Raw genomic sequence first — 17,735 nt, forward strand, 5'->3', positions numbered from 1 at the left:
GACTTGTATTTTTGTCTATATCTGATATGAGAATAAGGAAAAGCAGTGGTGCAAGGACTGTACCCTGAGGTACAGAGCTTTTCACTGCACTTGGACTAGATTTTATATGGTTGACAGTTACTCGCTGAGTCCTGTTTGACAGAAAACTGAGTATCCAGCGTCCTACTTTACCGGTTATTCCCATTGACTTCATTTTGTGTGCTATCACGCCATGGTCACATTTATCGAAGGCCTTTGCGAAGTCCGTGTATATCACATCAGCATTCTGTTTCTCTTCTAATGCCTCAGTGACTTTGTCGTAGTGCTCAAGTAGCTGTGAGAGGCACGATCTTCCCGCTCGAAATCCATGTTGGCCTGGGTTATGAAGGTCATTGGTCTCCATGAAATTGGTGACCTGACTCCTAATCACTCTCTCAAATACTTTTATGATGTGCGATGTTAGTGCAACTGGTCTATAATTTTTTGCCAATGCTTTGCTCCCTCCCTTGTGTAGAGGGGCTATGTCTGCTACTTTAAGTGCATCTGGTATCTCCCCCGTGTCCAAGCTCTTCCTCCACACTATACTGAGTGCCTGTGCTACCGGCACTTTGCATTTCTTTATAAATATTGAATTCCATGAGTCTGGACCTGGGGCCGAGTGCATGGGCATGTTTTCAATTTCTTTTTCAAAATTTAGTGCGCTCGTGTTTATATCAGTTATATTTACCGGGGTTTGAATATCCCGCATAAAGAAAATGTCTGGATCTTCCACCTTCATGTTGTTTATTGGAGTGCTAAACATGTCCTCATACTGTTTTTTTAGGATTTCACTAATTTCTTTGTCATCCTCCGTGTATGAACCTTCACTTGTACGAATAGGTCCAATACTGGCAGTGGTTTTTGCTTTTGATTTCGCATATGAGAAGAAATATTTTGGATTTTTCTTTATTTCCTGAATTGCTTTCTGTTCTAACTGCCTTTCTTCAGTTTCATATGAGTGTTTCAATTTCCGCTCGATTTCCTCAATCTCCCTATTTAAATTATTCCTTCTTTGACGGGAAATTCGTGTCTGCATAAGCAGTTCCGTTATTTTTTTCCTGCGTTTATAGTGTCGTCTGCGTTCTCTTTCTACGTTAGATCTCTTTCTGGCTTTCCTCAAAGGAACATGTTTCAGACAGACTTGATACGCTCCTGAAGTAAGTTTTTCTATTCCTTCTGTAGGACTTGTATTATTTAGAACAGTTCCCCATGGAATGTTTGTAAGTTTCCTGTTTATTATCTCCCAGTCTATCCTTTTATTATTAAAATTGAATTTACTGAATAGCCCCTCTCGCTTTATCAACGTTTTAGGTCTATTCTGAGTATTGATGGTCGTTTGCACTTCAATGAGTTTGTGATCTGAGTATGTGGTATCTGATATCGTAATGTCTCTGATAATGTCTTCATTGTTCGTAAAGACCAGATCTAGAATATTTTCATTTCTCGTTGGCTCCGATATATGCTGATTGAGTGAAAATTTGTCACAGAATCTAAGTAGTTCTCTAATCTGTGGTTGGTTAGGTCCTGATAGATTTCCTGGTATAATATTATTGTTTGCTATTTTCCACCTGAGACTAGGCAAGTTGAAGTCACCTAGGAAAATAATATCAGGTATCGGGTTCTCCAAATTATCAAGACTATTCTCTATTTTGCTTATCTGTTCTGTGAATTCCTCAGCCGTTGCATCTGGCGGTTTGTATATTAGTATAATCACTAAATTTATTTTCTCTATTTTTAATCCCAGTACCTCTACCACCTCATTTGTAACGTTTAGGAGCTCCGAGCATACAAGGTCTTCCCTAATATACAGACCCACTCCTCCATGTGACCTAATTTTCCTATCGCACCTGTATAGGTTATATCCTGGAATCCAGATCTCACTGTCCAACAATTCCCCTGCATGGGTTTCTGTGAAAGCTCCAAATACTGCATTTGACTCCGTGAGGAGGCCATTTATGAACTGTACTTTGTTGTTTGTTCTTGTTTTCAGTCCTTGTATGTTGGCAAAGATGAATGAGGTTACTCTATTAGTGATAGTTTGAATGGGAGACTTTTTCGGCACGTCCATTAATCGTGGACATAATGAGTTTGTTCTGACCAGTACTGATTGTTGTAGGGCAGTTTTCTGTCGTAGTTGTAGTTCCCTTTCGGTGGGTAATTGTATCTGTAATTCTGGAATGCCAGTGGATCTGGCATCCAGTTCCATACACTCTCCATGCTGCTCCTTTTGAATTCTCTGCCGGTCTGGTATAAAAAATTTATAGAGTTTCCTCCAAATTCATTATCCTGCTTGCCACTCTTTATGTAGCGTTCCGTGCCTTTCACGTGAAAGTGTGGGCAGCTAAGGTCATAGCATTTTCTGTCCTCCAGTGAGGTTCGGCACATGTCAGGATGGAAAAACCTACATATTGATCCAAATCGACACTCACCTTTCCTAAGCATATTTAAACATTTTTGGGGATGTTGGTAACTGCATTCTAATCCTTTCTTATTACCAGCATATCTATGTCTGCATATGCCCTTTGCATAAAATTTGCATAAGTCTGTCCTTCTGTTCTGAATTGCTCTATCGAGAACCGTCGTGGTGTCTGTACCTGGTGTTATTAGCTGTTGGCCTCGCGTTATTAGCTGCTGACCTCGCGTTATTAGCTGTTGTCCTCGTGTTATGTGATGTTGACCTCGCGTTATTAGCTGTTGTCCTCGTGTTATCAGCTGTTGACCTCGTGTTATCAGCTGTTGACCTCGCGTTATTAGCGGTTGACCTTGCGTTATTAGCTGTTGTCCTCGCGGTATTAGCTGTTGTCCTCGTGGTATTATCTGTTGTCATCGTGTTATTGTCTGTTGTCTTCGCGTTATGAACTGTTGTCCTCGCCTTATTATCTGTTGAACTCGTGTTATTTTCTGTTGTCCTCGCGTTATTATCTGTTATCCTCGTTGTATTACCTGTTGACCTCGTGTTATTATCTGTTGTCCTCGCGTTTTTATCTGTTGACTTCGTGTTATAATCTGTTGACATCGTGTTGTTATCTATTGACCTCGCGTTATTATCTGTTGAACTCGTGTTATTATCTGTTGTCTTCGCATTATTATTCATTGTCCTTGCGTTTTAACTGTTATCCTAGTGTTATTAGCTGTTGACCTCGCGTTATTTGCTGTTGATCTCGCGTTATTATCTGTTGTTCTCGCGTTATTAACTGTTGTCCTCGTGTTATAAGCTTTTGATCTCGCGTTATTATCTGTTGTTCTCGAGTTATTAACTGTTGACCTAGCGGTATTAGCTGTTGTCCTCGCTTTATTATCTGTTGTCCTCGTGTTATTATCTGTTGTCCTCGCGGTATTAACTGTTTTCTTCTTTTTATTAACTGTTGACCTCGCGTTATTAGCTGTTGACTTTGCGTTATTAGCTGTTGTCCTCGCGTTATTAGCTGCTGAACTGGCGTTATTATCTGTTATCCTCGTGATATTTTCTGTTGAACACGTGTTATTATCTGTTGTCTTCTGTTGAACTCGTGTTTTTATCTGTTGTCCTCGCGTTATTATCTGTTGTCCTCTTGGTATTACCTGTTGACCTCGTTTTATTATCTGCTGTCCTTGCGTTTTTATCTGTTGACTTCGTGTTATTATCTATTGACCTCGTGTTATTATCTGTTGTCTTCGCGTTATAATCTGTTGTCCTCGCGTTTGTATCTGTTGAACTCGTGTTAATATCTGTTGTCCTCGCATTATTATCTCTTGTCCTTCCGTTATTAACGGTTGTCCTCATGTTATTATCTGTTGTCCTCGTGTTATTATCAGTTATCTTCGCGTTATTATCTGTTGTACTTGCGTTATTAACTGTTGTCCTCGTGTTATTAGCTGTTGACCTCGCGTTACTAGCTGTTGACCGCGCGTTATTAGCTGTTGACCTCCCAATATTAGCTGTGGACTTCGCGTTATTAGCTGTTGTCCTCGCGTTATTGTCTGTTGTCTTCGTGGTATTATCTGTGGTCCTTGCGTTATGATCTGTTGTCCTCGCGTCATTATCTGTTGAACTCTCGTTATTATCTTTTGTCCTTGTAGTATTACCTGTTGACCTCGTGTTATTATCTGTTGTCCTCGCGTTATTATCTGTTGACTTCGTGTCATAATCTGTTGACATCGTGTTGTTATCTTTTATCCTCGCCTTATTATCTGTTGTCCTCGCTTTATTAACTGTTATCCTGGTTTTACTAGCTGGTGACCTCGCGTTATTAGCTGTTGACCTCGCGTTATTAGCTGTTGCCTTTGCGTTATTAACTGTTGACCTCGCGTTATTAGCTGTTGTCCTCGTGTTATGTGATGTTGACCTCGCGTTATTAGCTGTTGTCCTCGTGTTATCAGCTGTTGACCTCGTGTTATCAGCTGTTGACCTCGCGTTATTAGCGGTTGACCTTGCGTTATTAGCTGTTGTCCTCGCGGTATTAGCTGTTGTCCTCGTGGTATTATCTGTTGTCATCGTGTTATTGTCTGTTGTCTTCGCGTTATGAACTGTTGTCCTCGCCTTATTATCTGTTGAACTCGTGTTATTTTCTGTTGTCCTCGCGTTATTATCTGTTATCCTCGTTGTATTACCTGTTGACCTCGTGTTATTATCTGTTGTCCTCGCGTTTTTATCTGTTGACTTCGTGTTATAATCTGTTGACATCGTGTTGTTATCTATTGACCTCGCGTTATTATCTGTTGAACTCGTGTTATTATCTGTTGTCTTCGCATTATTATTCATTGTCCTTGCGTTTTAACTGTTATCCTAGTGTTATTAGCTGTTGACCTCGCGTTATTTGCTGTTGATCTCGCGTTATTATCTGTTGTTCTCGCGTTATTAACTGTTGTCCTCGTGTTATAAGCTTTTGATCTCGCGTTATTATCTGTTGTTCTCGAGTTATTAACTGTTGACCTCGCGGTATTAGCTGTTGTCCTCGCTTTATTATCTGTTGTCCTCGTGTTATTATCTGTTGTCCTCGCGGTATTAACTGTTTTCTTCTTTTTATTAACTGTTGACCTCGCGTTATTAGCTGTTGACTTTGCGTTATTAGCTGTTGTCCTCGCGTTATTAGCTGCTGAACTGGCGTTATTATCTGTTATCCTCGTGATATTTTCTGTTGAACACGTGTTATTATCTGTTGTCTTCTGTTGAACTCGTGTTTTTATCTGTTGTCCTCGCGTTATTATCTGTTGTCCTCTTGGTATTACCTGTTGACCTCGTTTTATTATCTGCTGTCCTTGCGTTTTTATCTGTTGACTTCGTGTTATTATCTATTGACCTCGTGTTATTATCTGTTGTCTTCGCGTTATAATCTGTTGTCCTCGCGTTTGTATCTGTTGAACTCGTGTTAATATCTGTTGTCCTCGCATTATTATCTCTTGTCCTTCCGTTATTAACGGTTGTCCTCATGTTATTATCTGTTGTCCTCGTGTTATTATCAGTTATCTTCGCGTTATTATCTGTTGTACTTGCGTTATTAACTGTTGTCCTCGTGTTATTAGCTGTTGACCTCGCGTTACTAGCTGTTGACCGCGCGTTATTAGCTGTTGACCTCCCAATATTAGCTGTGGACTTCGCGTTATTAGCTGTTGTCCTCGCGTTATTGTCTGTTGTCTTCGTGGTATTATCTGTGGTCCTTGCGTTATGATCTGTTGTCCTCGCGTCATTATCTGTTGAACTCTCGTTATTATCTTTTGTCCTTGTAGTATTACCTGTTGACCTCGTGTTATTATCTGTTGTCCTCGCGTTATTATCTGTTGACTTCGTGTCATAATCTGTTGACATCGTGTTGTTATCTTTTATCCTCGCCTTATTATCTGTTGTCCTCGCTTTATTAACTGTTATCCTGGTTTTACTAGCTGGTGACCTCGCGTTATTAGCTGTTGACCTCGCGTTATTAGCTGTTGCCTTTGCGTTATTAACTGTTGACCTCGCGTTATTAGCGGTGTTCCTCGCGTTATTAGCTGTTGACATCGCGTTATTAGCGGTGTTCCTCGCGTTATTAGCTGTTGATCTCCCGTTATTATCTGTTGTCCTCGCGTTATTAGCTGTTGTCCTCGCGTCATTAACCGTTGACCTCGAGTTATTAGCTGTTGACCTCGTGTTACTATCTGTTGTCCTTGCGTTATTAACTGTTGTCCTCGTGTTATTAGCTGTTGACCTCGCGTTATTAGCTGTTGACCTCGGGTTATTATCTGTTGTCCTCGCGTTATTAACTGTTGTCCTCGTGTTATTAGCTATTGACCTCGTGGTATTAGATGTTGTCCTCGTGTTATTATCTGTTGTCCTCGTGTTATAATCTGTTGACATCGTGTTGTTATCTGTTGTCCTCTCGTTATTATCTGTTGTCCTCGCGTTATTAACTGATGACCACGCGTTATTAACTGTTGACATCGTGGTATTAGCTGTTGTCCTCGTGTTATTAGCTGTTGACCTCGCGTTATTAGCTGTTGACTTCGCGTTATTAGCGGTGTTCCTCGTGTTATTATCTGTTGACCTCGCATTATTAGCTGTTGACCTCGCGTTATTAGCTATTGACTTCGCTTTATTAGCTGGAGTCCTCGCGTTGTCTGTTGTCCTCGTGTTATAATCTGTTGTCCTCGCGTTATTAACTGATGACCACGCGTTATTAACTGTTGGCATCGTGGTATTAGCTGTTGCCCTCGTGTTAGTAGCTGTTGACCTCGCGTTATTAGCTGTTGACTTCGCGGTATTAGTTGTTGTCCTCGCGTTATTAGCTTTTGACCTCGTGTTATTAGCTGTTGTCCTCGTGTTATTAGCTGTTGACCTCGCGTTATTAGCTGTTGTCCTCGTGTTATTAGCTGCTGACCTCGCGTTATTAGCGGTTGACCTTGCGTTATTAGCTGTTGACCTCGCGTTATTAGCGGTTGACCTTGCGTTATTAGCTGTTGTCCTCGCGGTATAAGCTGTTGTCCTCGTGGTATTACCAGTTGTCCTCGTGTTATTATCTGTTGTCCTCGCATTATCATTTGTTGTCTTTGCGTTATTAGCTGTTGTCCTAGCGTTATTAACTGTTGTCCTCGTGTCATTAGCTGCTGACCTCGTGTCATTAGCTGCTGACCTCGCGTTATTAGCTGTTGACCTTGCGTTATAAGCTGTTGTCCTCTTGTTATTATCTGTTGTCCTCGCGTTATTAACTGTTGACCTCGCGTTTTTGCAGTTGACCTCGCTTCATTAGCTGTTGTCTTCGTGTTATTGGCTATTGACCTCTCGTTATTAGCTGTTGTCCTCGTGTTATTAGCTGTTGACCTCGCGTTATTAGCGGTTGACCTTGCGTTATTAGCTGTTGTCCTCTTGTTATTACCTGTTGACCTCGTGTTATTATCTGCTGTCCTCCCGTTTTTATCTGTTGACTTCGTGTTATTATCTATTGACCTCGTGTTATTATCTGTTGTCTTCGCGTTATAATCTGTTGTCCTCGCGTTATTATCTGTTGAACTCGTGTTAATATCTGTTGTCCTCGCATTATTATATTATGTCCTTCCGTTATTAACGGTTGTCCTCGTGTTATTATCTGTTGTCTTCGTGTTATTATCTGTTGTCTTCGCGTTATTATCTGTTGTACTTGCGTTAATAACTGTTGTCCTCGTGTTATTAGCTGTTGACCTCGCCTTACTAGCTGTTGACCTCGCGTTATTATCTGTTGTCTTCGTGGTATTATCTGTTGTCCTTGCGTTATTAACTGTTGACCTCGCCTAATTAGCTGTTGACCTCGCGGTATTAGCTGTTGTCCTCGTGTTATTATCTGTTGTCCTCGTGTTATTATCTGTTGTCTTCGCGTTATGATCTGTTGTCCTAGCGTTATTATCTGTTGAACTCGTGGTTTTATCTGTTGTCCTCGCGTTATTATCTTTTGTCCTTGTAGTATTACCTGTTGACCTCGTGTTATTATCTGTTCTCCTCGCGTTATTATCTGTTGACTTCGTGTTACAATCTGTTGACATCGTGTTGTTATCTGTTGTCCTCGCGTTATTATCTGTTGTCCTCGCGTTATTAACTGTTGTCCTCGTTTTACTAGCTGTTGACCTCGCGTTATTAGCTGTTGACTTGCGATATTAGCTGTTGACCTCGCGTTATTAGCTGTTGCCTTTGCGTTATTAACTGTTGACCTCGCGTTATTAGCGGTGTTCCTCACGTTATTAACTGTTGACATCGCGTTATTAGCGGTGTTCCTCGCGTTATTAGCTGTTGACTTCCTGTTATAAGCTGTTATCCTCGCGTTATTATCTGTTGTCCTCGTGTTATTATCTATTGACCTCGTGTTATGATCTATTGACCTAGCATTATTAGCTGTTGACCTCGCGTTATTAGCTGTTGACTTCGCGTTATTAACTGGTGTCCTCGCGTTATTATCTGTTGTCCTCGTGTTATTATCTGTTGTCCTCGCGTTATGAACTGATGACCACGCGTTATTAACTGTTGACATCGTGGTATTAGCTGTTGTCCTGGTGGTATTAGCTGTTGACCTCGCGTTATTAGCTGTTGACCTCGCGCTATTAGTTGTTCTCCTCGCGTTATTAGCTGTTGACCTCGCGTTATTAGCTGTTGTCCTCGTGTTATCAGCTGTTGACCTCGTGTTATCAGTTGTTGACCTCGCGTTATTAGCGGTTGACCTTGCGTTATTAGCTGTTGTCCTCGCGGTATTAGCTGTTGTCATCGTGGTATTATCTGTTGTCCTGGTGTTTATTTCTGTTGACCACGTGTTATTATCTGTTGTCTTCGGTTGAACTCGTGTTTTTATCTGTTGTCCTCGCGTCATTATCTGTTGTCCTCTTGTTATTACCTGTTGACCTCGTGTTGTTATCTGTTGACCTCGCGTTATTATCTGTTGAACTCGTATTATTATCTGTTGTCTTCGCATTATTATCCATTGTCCCTGCGTTTTAACTGTTGTCCTAGAGTTATTAGCTGTTGACCTATCGTTATTTGCTGTTGATCTCGCGTTATTATCTGTTGTTCTCGCGTTATTAACTGTTGTCCTCGTGTTATAAGCTTTTGATCTCGCGTTATTAGCTGTTGTCCTCGCGTTATTATATGTTGTCTTCGTGTTATTATCTGTTAACCTCGTGTTATTATCTGTTGACCTCGCGTTATTAGCTGTTGTCCTCGCTATATTATCTGTTGTCCTCGTGTCATTATCTGTTGTCCTCGCGTTATTACTGTTTTCTTCGTTTTATTAACTGTTGTCCACGCGTTTTTAGCTGTTGACTTTGCGTTATTAGCTGTTGACCTCGCATTATTAGCTGTTGTCCTCGCGTTATTAGCTGCTGACCTGGCGTTATTAGCTGATGACTTCGCGTTATAAGCTGTTGTCCTCGTGTCATTATCTGTTGTCCTCGCGTTATTAACTGTTTTCTTCGTTTTATTAACTGCTGACCTCGCGTTTTTAGCTGTTGACTTTGCGTTATTAGCTGTTGACCTCGCGTTATTAGCTGTTGTCCTCGCGTTATTAGCTGCTGACCTGGCGTTATTAGCTGTTGACTTCGCGTTATAAGCTGTTGTCCTCGCGTTATTATCTGTTGTCCTCGTGTTATTTTCTGTTGACCACGTGTTATTATCTGTTGTCTTCTGTTGAACTCGTGTTTTTATCTGTTGACCTCGCGTCATTATCTGTTGTCCTCTTGTTATTTTCTGTTGACCTCGTGTTATTATCTGCTGTCCTCGCGTTTTTATCTGTTGACTTCGTGTTATTATCTATTGACCTCGTGTTATTATCTGTTGTCTTCGCGTTATAATCTGTTGTCCTCGCGTTTGTATCTGTTGAACTCGTGTTACTAGCTGTTGTCTTCGTGGTATTATCTGTTGTCCTTGCGTTATTAACTGTTGACCTCGCTTAAGTAGCTGTTGACCTCGCGGTATTACCTGTTGTCCTCGTGTTATTATCTGTTGTCCTCGTGTTATTATCTGTTGTCTTCGCGTTATGATCTGTTGTACTCGCGTCATTATCTGTTGAACTCGTGTTATTATCTGTTGTCCTCGCGTTATTATCTTTTGTCCTTGTAGTATTACCTGTTGACCTTGTGTTATTATCTGTTGTCCTCGTGTTATTATCTGTTGACTTCGTGTTATAATCTGTTGACATCGTGTTGTTATCTGTTGTCCTCGAGTTATTATCTGTTGTCCTCGCGTTATTAACTGTTGTCCTCGTTTTACTAGCTGTTGACCTCGCGTTATTAGCTGTTGCCTTTGCGTTATTAACTGTTGACCTCGCGTTATTAGCGGTGTTCCTCACGTTATTAACTGTTGACATCGCGTTATTAGCGGTGTTCCTCGCGTTATTAGCTGTTGACTTCCTGTTATAAGCTGTTATCCTCGCGTTATTATCTGTTGTCCTCGTGTTATTATCTATTGACCTCGTGTTATTATCTGTTGTCTTCGCGTTATAATCTGTTGTCCTCGCGTTTGTATCTGTTGAACTCGTGTTAGTATCTGTTGTCCTCGCATTATTATCTCTTCTCCTTCCGTTATTAACGGTTGTCCTCGTGTTATTATCTGTTGTCCTCTTGTTATTATCTGTTGTCTTCGCGTTATTATCTGTTGTACTTGCGTTATTAACTGTTGTCCTCGTGTTATTAGCTGTTGACCTCGCGTTACTAGCTGTTGTCTTCGTCTTATTATCTGTTGTCCTTACGTTATTAACTGTTGACCTCGCTTAATTAGCTGTTGACCTCGCGGTATTACCTGTTGTCCTCGTGTTATTATCTGTTGTCCTCGTGTTATTATCTGTTGTCTTCGCGTTATGATCTATTGTCCTCGCGTCATTATCTGTTGAACTCGTGTTATTATCTGTTGTCCTCGCGTTATTATCTTTTGTCCTTGTAGTATTACCTGTTGACCTTGTGTTATTATCTGTTGTCCTCGTGTTATTATCTGTTGACTTCGTGTTATAATCTGTTGACATCGTGTTGTTATCTGTTATCCTCCCGTTATTATCTGTTGTCCTCGCGTTATTAACTGTTGTCCTCGTTTTACTAGCTGTTGACCTCGCGTTATTAGCTGTTGCCTTTGCGTTATTAACTGTTGACCTCGCGTTATTAGCGGTGTTCCTCACGTTATTAACTGTTGACATCGCGTTATTAGCGGTGTTCCTCGCGTTATTAGCTGTTGACTTCCTGTTATAAGCTGTTATTCTCGCGTTATTATCTGTTGTCCTCGTGTTATTATCTGTTGACCTCGTGTTATGATCTGTTGACCTCGCATTATTAGCTGTTGACCTCGCGTTATTAACTGTTCACTTCGTGTTATTAACTGGTGTCCTCGTGTTATTATCTGTTGTCTTCGTGGTATTATCTGTTGTCCTTGCGTTATTAACTGTTGACCTCGTTTAATTAGCTGTTGACCTCGCGGTATTACCTGTTGTCCTCGTGTTATTATCTGTTGTCCTCGTGTTATTATCTGTTGTCTTCGCGTTATGATCTGTTGTTCTCGCTTCATTATCTGTTGAACTCGTGTTATTACCTGTTGTCCTCGCGGTATTATCTTTTGTCCTTGTAGTATTACCTGTTGACCTTGTGTTATTATCTGTTGTCCTCGTGTTATTATCTGTTGACTTCGTGTTATAATCTGTTGACATCGTGTTGTTATCTGTTATCCTCCTGTTATTATCTGTTGTCCTCGCGTTATTACCTGTTGTCCTCGTTTTACTAGCTGTTGACCTCGCGTTATTACCTGTTGCCTTTGCGTTATTAACTGTTGACCTCGCGATATTAGCGGTGTTCCTCACGTTATTCACTGTTGACATCGCGTTATTAGCGGTGTTCCTCGCGTTATTAGCTGTTGACTTCCTGTTATAAGCTGTTATCCTCGCGTTATTATCTGTTGTCCTCGTGTTATTATCTGTTGACCTCGTGTTATGATCTGTTGACCTCGCATTATTAGCTGTTGACCTCGCGTTATTAGCTGTTGACTTCGCGTTATTAACTGGTGTCCTCGTGTTATTATCTGTTGTCCTTGTGTTATTATATGTTGTCCTCGCGTTATGAACTGATGACCACGCGTTATTAACTGTTGACATCGTGGTATTAGCTGTTGTCCTGGTGTTATTAGCTGTTGACCTCGCGTTATTAGCTGTTGACCTCGCGTTATTAGTTGTTCTCCTCGCGTTATTAGCTGTTGACATCACGTTATTAGCTTTTGTACTCGTGTTATTTGATGTTGACCTCGCGTTATTAGCTATTGTCCTCGTGTTATCAGCTGTTGACCTCGTGTTATCAGTTGTTGACCTCGCGTTATTAGCGGTTGACCTTGCGTTATTAGCTGTTGTCCTCGCGGTATTAGCTGTTGTCCTCGTGGTATTATCTGTTGTCATCGTGTTATTATCTGATGTCTTCGCGTTATGATCTGTTGTCCTCGCCTTATTATCTGTTGAACTCGTGTTATTTTCTGTTGTCCTCGCGTTATTATCTGTTATCCTCGTTGTATTACGTGTTGACCTCGTGTTATTATCTGTTGTCCTCGCGTTATTATCTGTTGACTTCGTGTTATAATCTGTTGACATCGTGTTGTTATCTGTTGACCTCGCGTTATTATCTGTTGAACTCGTGTTATTATCTGTTGTCTTCGCATTATTATCCATTGTCCTTGCGTTTTAACTGTTGTCCTAGTGTTATTAGCTGTTGACCTTGCGTTATTTGCTGTTGATCTCGCGTTATTATCTGTTATTCTCGCGTTATTAACTGTTGTCCTCGTGTTATAAGCTTTTGATCTCGCGTTATTAGCTGTTGTCCTCGCGTTATTATATGTTGTCTTCGTGTTATTATCTGTTAACCTCGTGTTATTATCTGTTGACCTCCCGTTATTAGCTGTTGTCCTCGCTATATTATCTGTTGTCCTCGTGTCATTATCTGTTGTCCTCGCGTTAACTGTTTTCTTCGTTTTATTAACTGTTGACCTCGCGTTTTTAGCTGTTGACTTTGCGTAATTAGCTGTTGACCTCGCGTTATTAGCTGTTGTCCTCGCTTTATTAGCTGCTGACCTGGCGTTATTAGCTGTTGACTTCGCGTTATAAGCTGTTGTCCTCGTGTCATTATCGGTTATCCTCGCGTTATTAACTGTTTTCTTCGTTTTATTAACTGTTGACCTCGCGTTTTTTGCTGTTGACTTTGCGTTATTAGCTGTTGACCTCGCGTTATTAGCTGTTGTCCTCGCGTTATTAGCTGCTGACCTGGCGTTATTAGCTATTGACTTTGCGTTATAAGCTGTTGTCCTCGCGTTATTATCTGTTGTCCTCGTGTTATTTTATGTTGACCACGTGTTATTATCTGTTGTCTTCTGTTGAACTCGTGTTTTTATCTGTTGTCCTCGCGTCATTATCTGTTGTCCTCTTGTTATTACCTGTTGACCTCGTGTTATTATCTGCTGTCCTCGCGTTTTTATCTGTTGATTTCGTGTTATTATCTATTGACCTCGTGTTATTATCTGTTGTCTTCGCGTTATAATCTGTTGTCCTCGCGTTTGTATCTGTTGAACTCGTGTTGGTATCTGTTGTCCTCGCATTATTATCTCTTGTCCTTCCGTTATTAACGGTTGTCCTCGTGTTATTATCTGTTGTCTTTGCGTTATTATCTGTTGTACTTGCGATATTAACTGTTGTCCTCGTGTTATTAGCTGTTGACCTCGCGTTACTAGCTGTTGACCTCGCGTTATTAGCTGTTGACCTCCCAATAGTAGCTGTTGACTTCGCGTTATTAGCTGTTGTCCTCGCGTTATTATCTGTTGTCTTCGTGGTATTATCTGTTGTCCTTGCGTTATTAACTGTTGACCTCGCCTAATTAGCTGTTGACCTCGCGGTATTAGCTGTTGTCCTCGTGTTATTATCTGTTGTCCTCGTGTTATTATCTGTTGTCTTCGCGTTATGATCTGTTGTCCTAGCGTTATTATCTGTTGAACTCGTGGTTTTATCTGTTGTCCTCGCGTTATTATCTTTTGTCCTTGTAGTATTACCTGTTGACCTCGTGTTATTATCTGTTCTCCTCGCGTTATTATCTGTTGACTTCGTGTTACAATCTGTTGACATCGTGTTGTTATCTGTTGTCCTCGCGTTATTATCTGTTGTCCTCGCGTTATTAACTGTTGTCCTCGTTTTACTAGCTGTTGACCTCGCGTTATTAGCTGTTGACTTGCGATATTAGCTGTTGACCTCGCGTTATTAGCTGTTGCCTTTGCGTTATTAACTGTTGACCTCGCGTTATTAGCGGTGTTCCTCACGTTATTAACTGTTGACATCGCGTTATTAGCGGTGTTCCTCGCGTTATTAGCTGTTGACTTCCTGTTATAAGCTGTTATCCTCGCGTTATTATCTGTTGTCCTCGTGTTATTATCTATTGACCTCGTGTTATGATCTATTGACCTAGCATTATTAGCTGTTGACCTCGCGTTATTAGCTGTTGACTTCGCGTTATTAACTGGTGTCCTCGCGTTATTATCTGTTGTCCTCGTGTTATTATCTGTTGTCCTCGCGTTATGAACTGAAGCCACGCGTTATTAACTGTTGACATCGTGGTATTAGCTGTTGTCCTGGTGGTATTAGCTGTTGACCTCGCGTTATTAGCTGTTGACCTCGCGCTATTAGTTGTTCTCCTCGCGTTATTAGCTGTTGACCTCGCGTTATTAGCTGTTGTCCTCGTGTTATCAGCTGTTGACCTCGTGTTATCAGTTGTTGACCTCGCGTTATTAGCGGTTGACCTTGCGTTATTAGCTGTTGTCCTCGCGGTATTAGCTGTTGTCATCGTGGTATTATCTGTTGTCCTGGTGTTTATTTCTGTTGACCACGTGTTATTATCTGTTGTCTTCGGTTGAACTCGTGTTTTTATCTGTTGTCCTCGCGTCATTATCTGTTGTCCTCTTGTTATTACCTGTTGACCTCGTGTTGTTATCTGTTGACCTCGCGTTATTATCTGTTGAACTCGTATTATTATCTGTTGTCTTCGCATTATTATCCATTGTCCCTGCGTTTTAACTGTTGTCCTAGAGTTATTAGCTGTTGACCTATCGTTATTTGCTGTTGATCTCGCGTTATTATCTGTTGTTCTCGCGTTATTAACTGTTGTCCTCGTGTTATAAGCTTTTGATCTCGCGTTATTAGCTGTTGTCCTCGCGTTATTATATGTTGTCTTCGTGTTATTATCTGTTAACCTCGTGTTATTATCTGTTGACCTCGCGTTATTAGCTGTTGTCCTCGCTATATTATCTGTTGTCCTCGTGTCATTATCTGTTGTCCTCGCGTTATTACTGTTTTCTTCGTTTTATTAACTGTTGTCCACGCGTTTTTAGCTGTTGACTTTGCGTTATTAGCTGTTGACCTCGCATTATTAGCTGTTGTCCTCGCGTTATTAGCTGCTGACCTGGCGTTATTAGCTGATGACTTCGCGTTATAAGCTGTTGTCCTCGTGTCATTATCTGTTGTCCTCGCGTTATTAACTGTTTTCTTCGTTTTATTAACTGTTGACCTCGCGTTTTTAGCTGTTGACTTTGCGTTATTAGCTGTTGACCTCGCGTTATTAGCTGTTGTCCTCGCGTTATTAGCTGCTGACCTGGCGTTATTAGCTGTTGACTTCGCGTTATAAGCTGTTGTCCTCGCGTTATTATCTGTTGTCCTCGTGTTATTTTCTGTTGACCACGTGTTATTATCTGTTGTCTTCTGTTGAACTCGTGTTTTTATCTGTTGACCTCGCGTCATTATCTGTTGTCCTCTTGTTATTTTCTGTTGACCTCGTGTTATTATCTGCTGTCCTCGCGTTTTTATCTGTTGACTTCGTGTTATTATCTATTGACCTCGTGTTATTATCTGTTGTCTTCGCGTTATAATCTGTTGTCCTCGCGTTTGTATCTGTTGAACTCGTGTTACTAGCTGTTGTCTTCGTGGTATTATCTGTTGTCCTTGCGTTATTAACTGTTGACCTCGCTTAAGTAGCTGTTGACCTCGCGGTATTACCTGTTGTCCTCGTGTTATTATCTGTTGTCCTCGTGTTATTATCTGTTGTCTTCGCGTTATGATCTGTTGTCCTCGCGTCATTATCTGTTGAACTCGTGTTATTATCTGTTGTCCTCGCGTTATTATCTTTTGTCCTTGTAGTATTACCTGTTGACCTTGTGTTATTATCTGTTGTCCTCGTGTTATTATCTGTTGACTTCGTGTTATAATCTGTTGACATCGTGTTGTTATCTGTTGTCCTCGAGTTATTATCTGTTGTCCTCGCGTTATTAACTGTTGTCCTCGTTTTACTAGCTGTTGACCTCGCGTTATTAGCTGTTGCCTTTGCGTTATTAACTGTTGACCTCGCGTTATTAGCGGTGTTCCTCACGTTATTAACTGTTGACATCGCGTTATTAGCGGTGTTCCTCGCGTTATTAGCTGTTGACTTCCTGTTATAAGCTGTTATCCTCGCGTTATTATCTGTTGTCCTCGTGTTATTATCTATTGACCTCGTGTTATTATCTGTTGTCTTCGCGTTATAATCTGTTGTCCTCGCGTTTGTATCTGTTGAACTCGTGTTAGTATCTGTTGTCCTCGCATTATTATCTCTTCTCCTTCCGTTATTAACGGTTGTCCTCGTGTTATTATCTGTTGTCCTCTTGTTATTATCTGTTGTCTTCGCGTTATTATCTGTTGTACTTGCGTTATTAACTGTTGTCCTCGTGTTATTAGCTGTTGACCTCGCGTTACTAGCTGTTGTCTTCGTCTTATTATCTGTTGTCCTTACGTTATTAACTGTTGACCTCGCTTAATTAGCTGTTGACCTCGCGGTATTACCTGTTGTCCTCGTGTTATTATCTGTTGTCCTCGTGTTATTATCTGTTGTCTTCGCGTTATGATCTATTGTCCTCGCGTCATTATCTGTTGAACTCGTGTTATTATCTGTTGTCCTCGCGTTATTATCTTTTGTCCTTGTAGTATTACCTGTTGACCTTGTGTTATTATCTGTTGTCCTCGTGTTATTATCTGTTGACTTCGTGTTATAATCTGTTGACATCGTGTTGTTATCTGTTATCCTCCCGTTATTATCTGTTGTCCTCGCGTTATTAACTGTTGTCCTCGTTTTACTAGCTGTTGACCTCGCGTTATTAGCTGTTGCCTTTGCGTTATTAACTGTTGACCTCGCGTTATTAGCGGTGTTCCTCACGTTATTAACTGTTGACATCGCGTTATTAGCGGTGTTCCTCGCGTTATTAGCTGTTGACTTCCTGTTATAAGCTGTTATTCTCGCGTTATTATCTGTTGTCCTCGTGTTATTATCTGTTGACCTCGTGTTATGATCTGTTGACCTCGCATTATTAGCTGTTGACCTCGCGTTATTAACTGTTCACTTCGTGTTATTAACTGGTGTCCTCGTGTTATTATCTGTTGTCTTCGTGGTATTATCTGTTGTCCTTGCGTTATTAACTGTTGACCTCGTTTAATTAGCTGTTGACCTCGCGGTATTACCTGTTGTCCTCGTGTTATTATCTGTTGTCCTCGTGTTATTATCTGTTGTCTTCGCGTTATGATCTGTTGTTCTCGCTTCATTATCTGTTGAACTCGTGTTATTACCTGTTGTCCTCGCGGTATTATCTTTTGTCCTTGTAGTATTACCTGTTGACCTTGTGTTATTATCTGTTGTCCTCGTGTTATTATCTGTTGACTTCGTGTTATAATCTGTTGACATCGTGTTGTTATCTGTTATCCTCCTGGTATTATCTGTTGTCCTCGCGTTATTAC

The sequence above is a fragment of the Procambarus clarkii genome, chromosome 73 (assembly GCF_040958095.1).
Source record: "Procambarus clarkii isolate CNS0578487 chromosome 73, FALCON_Pclarkii_2.0, whole genome shotgun sequence".
Lineage (NCBI taxonomy): Eukaryota > Metazoa > Arthropoda > Malacostraca > Decapoda > Cambaridae > Procambarus > Procambarus clarkii.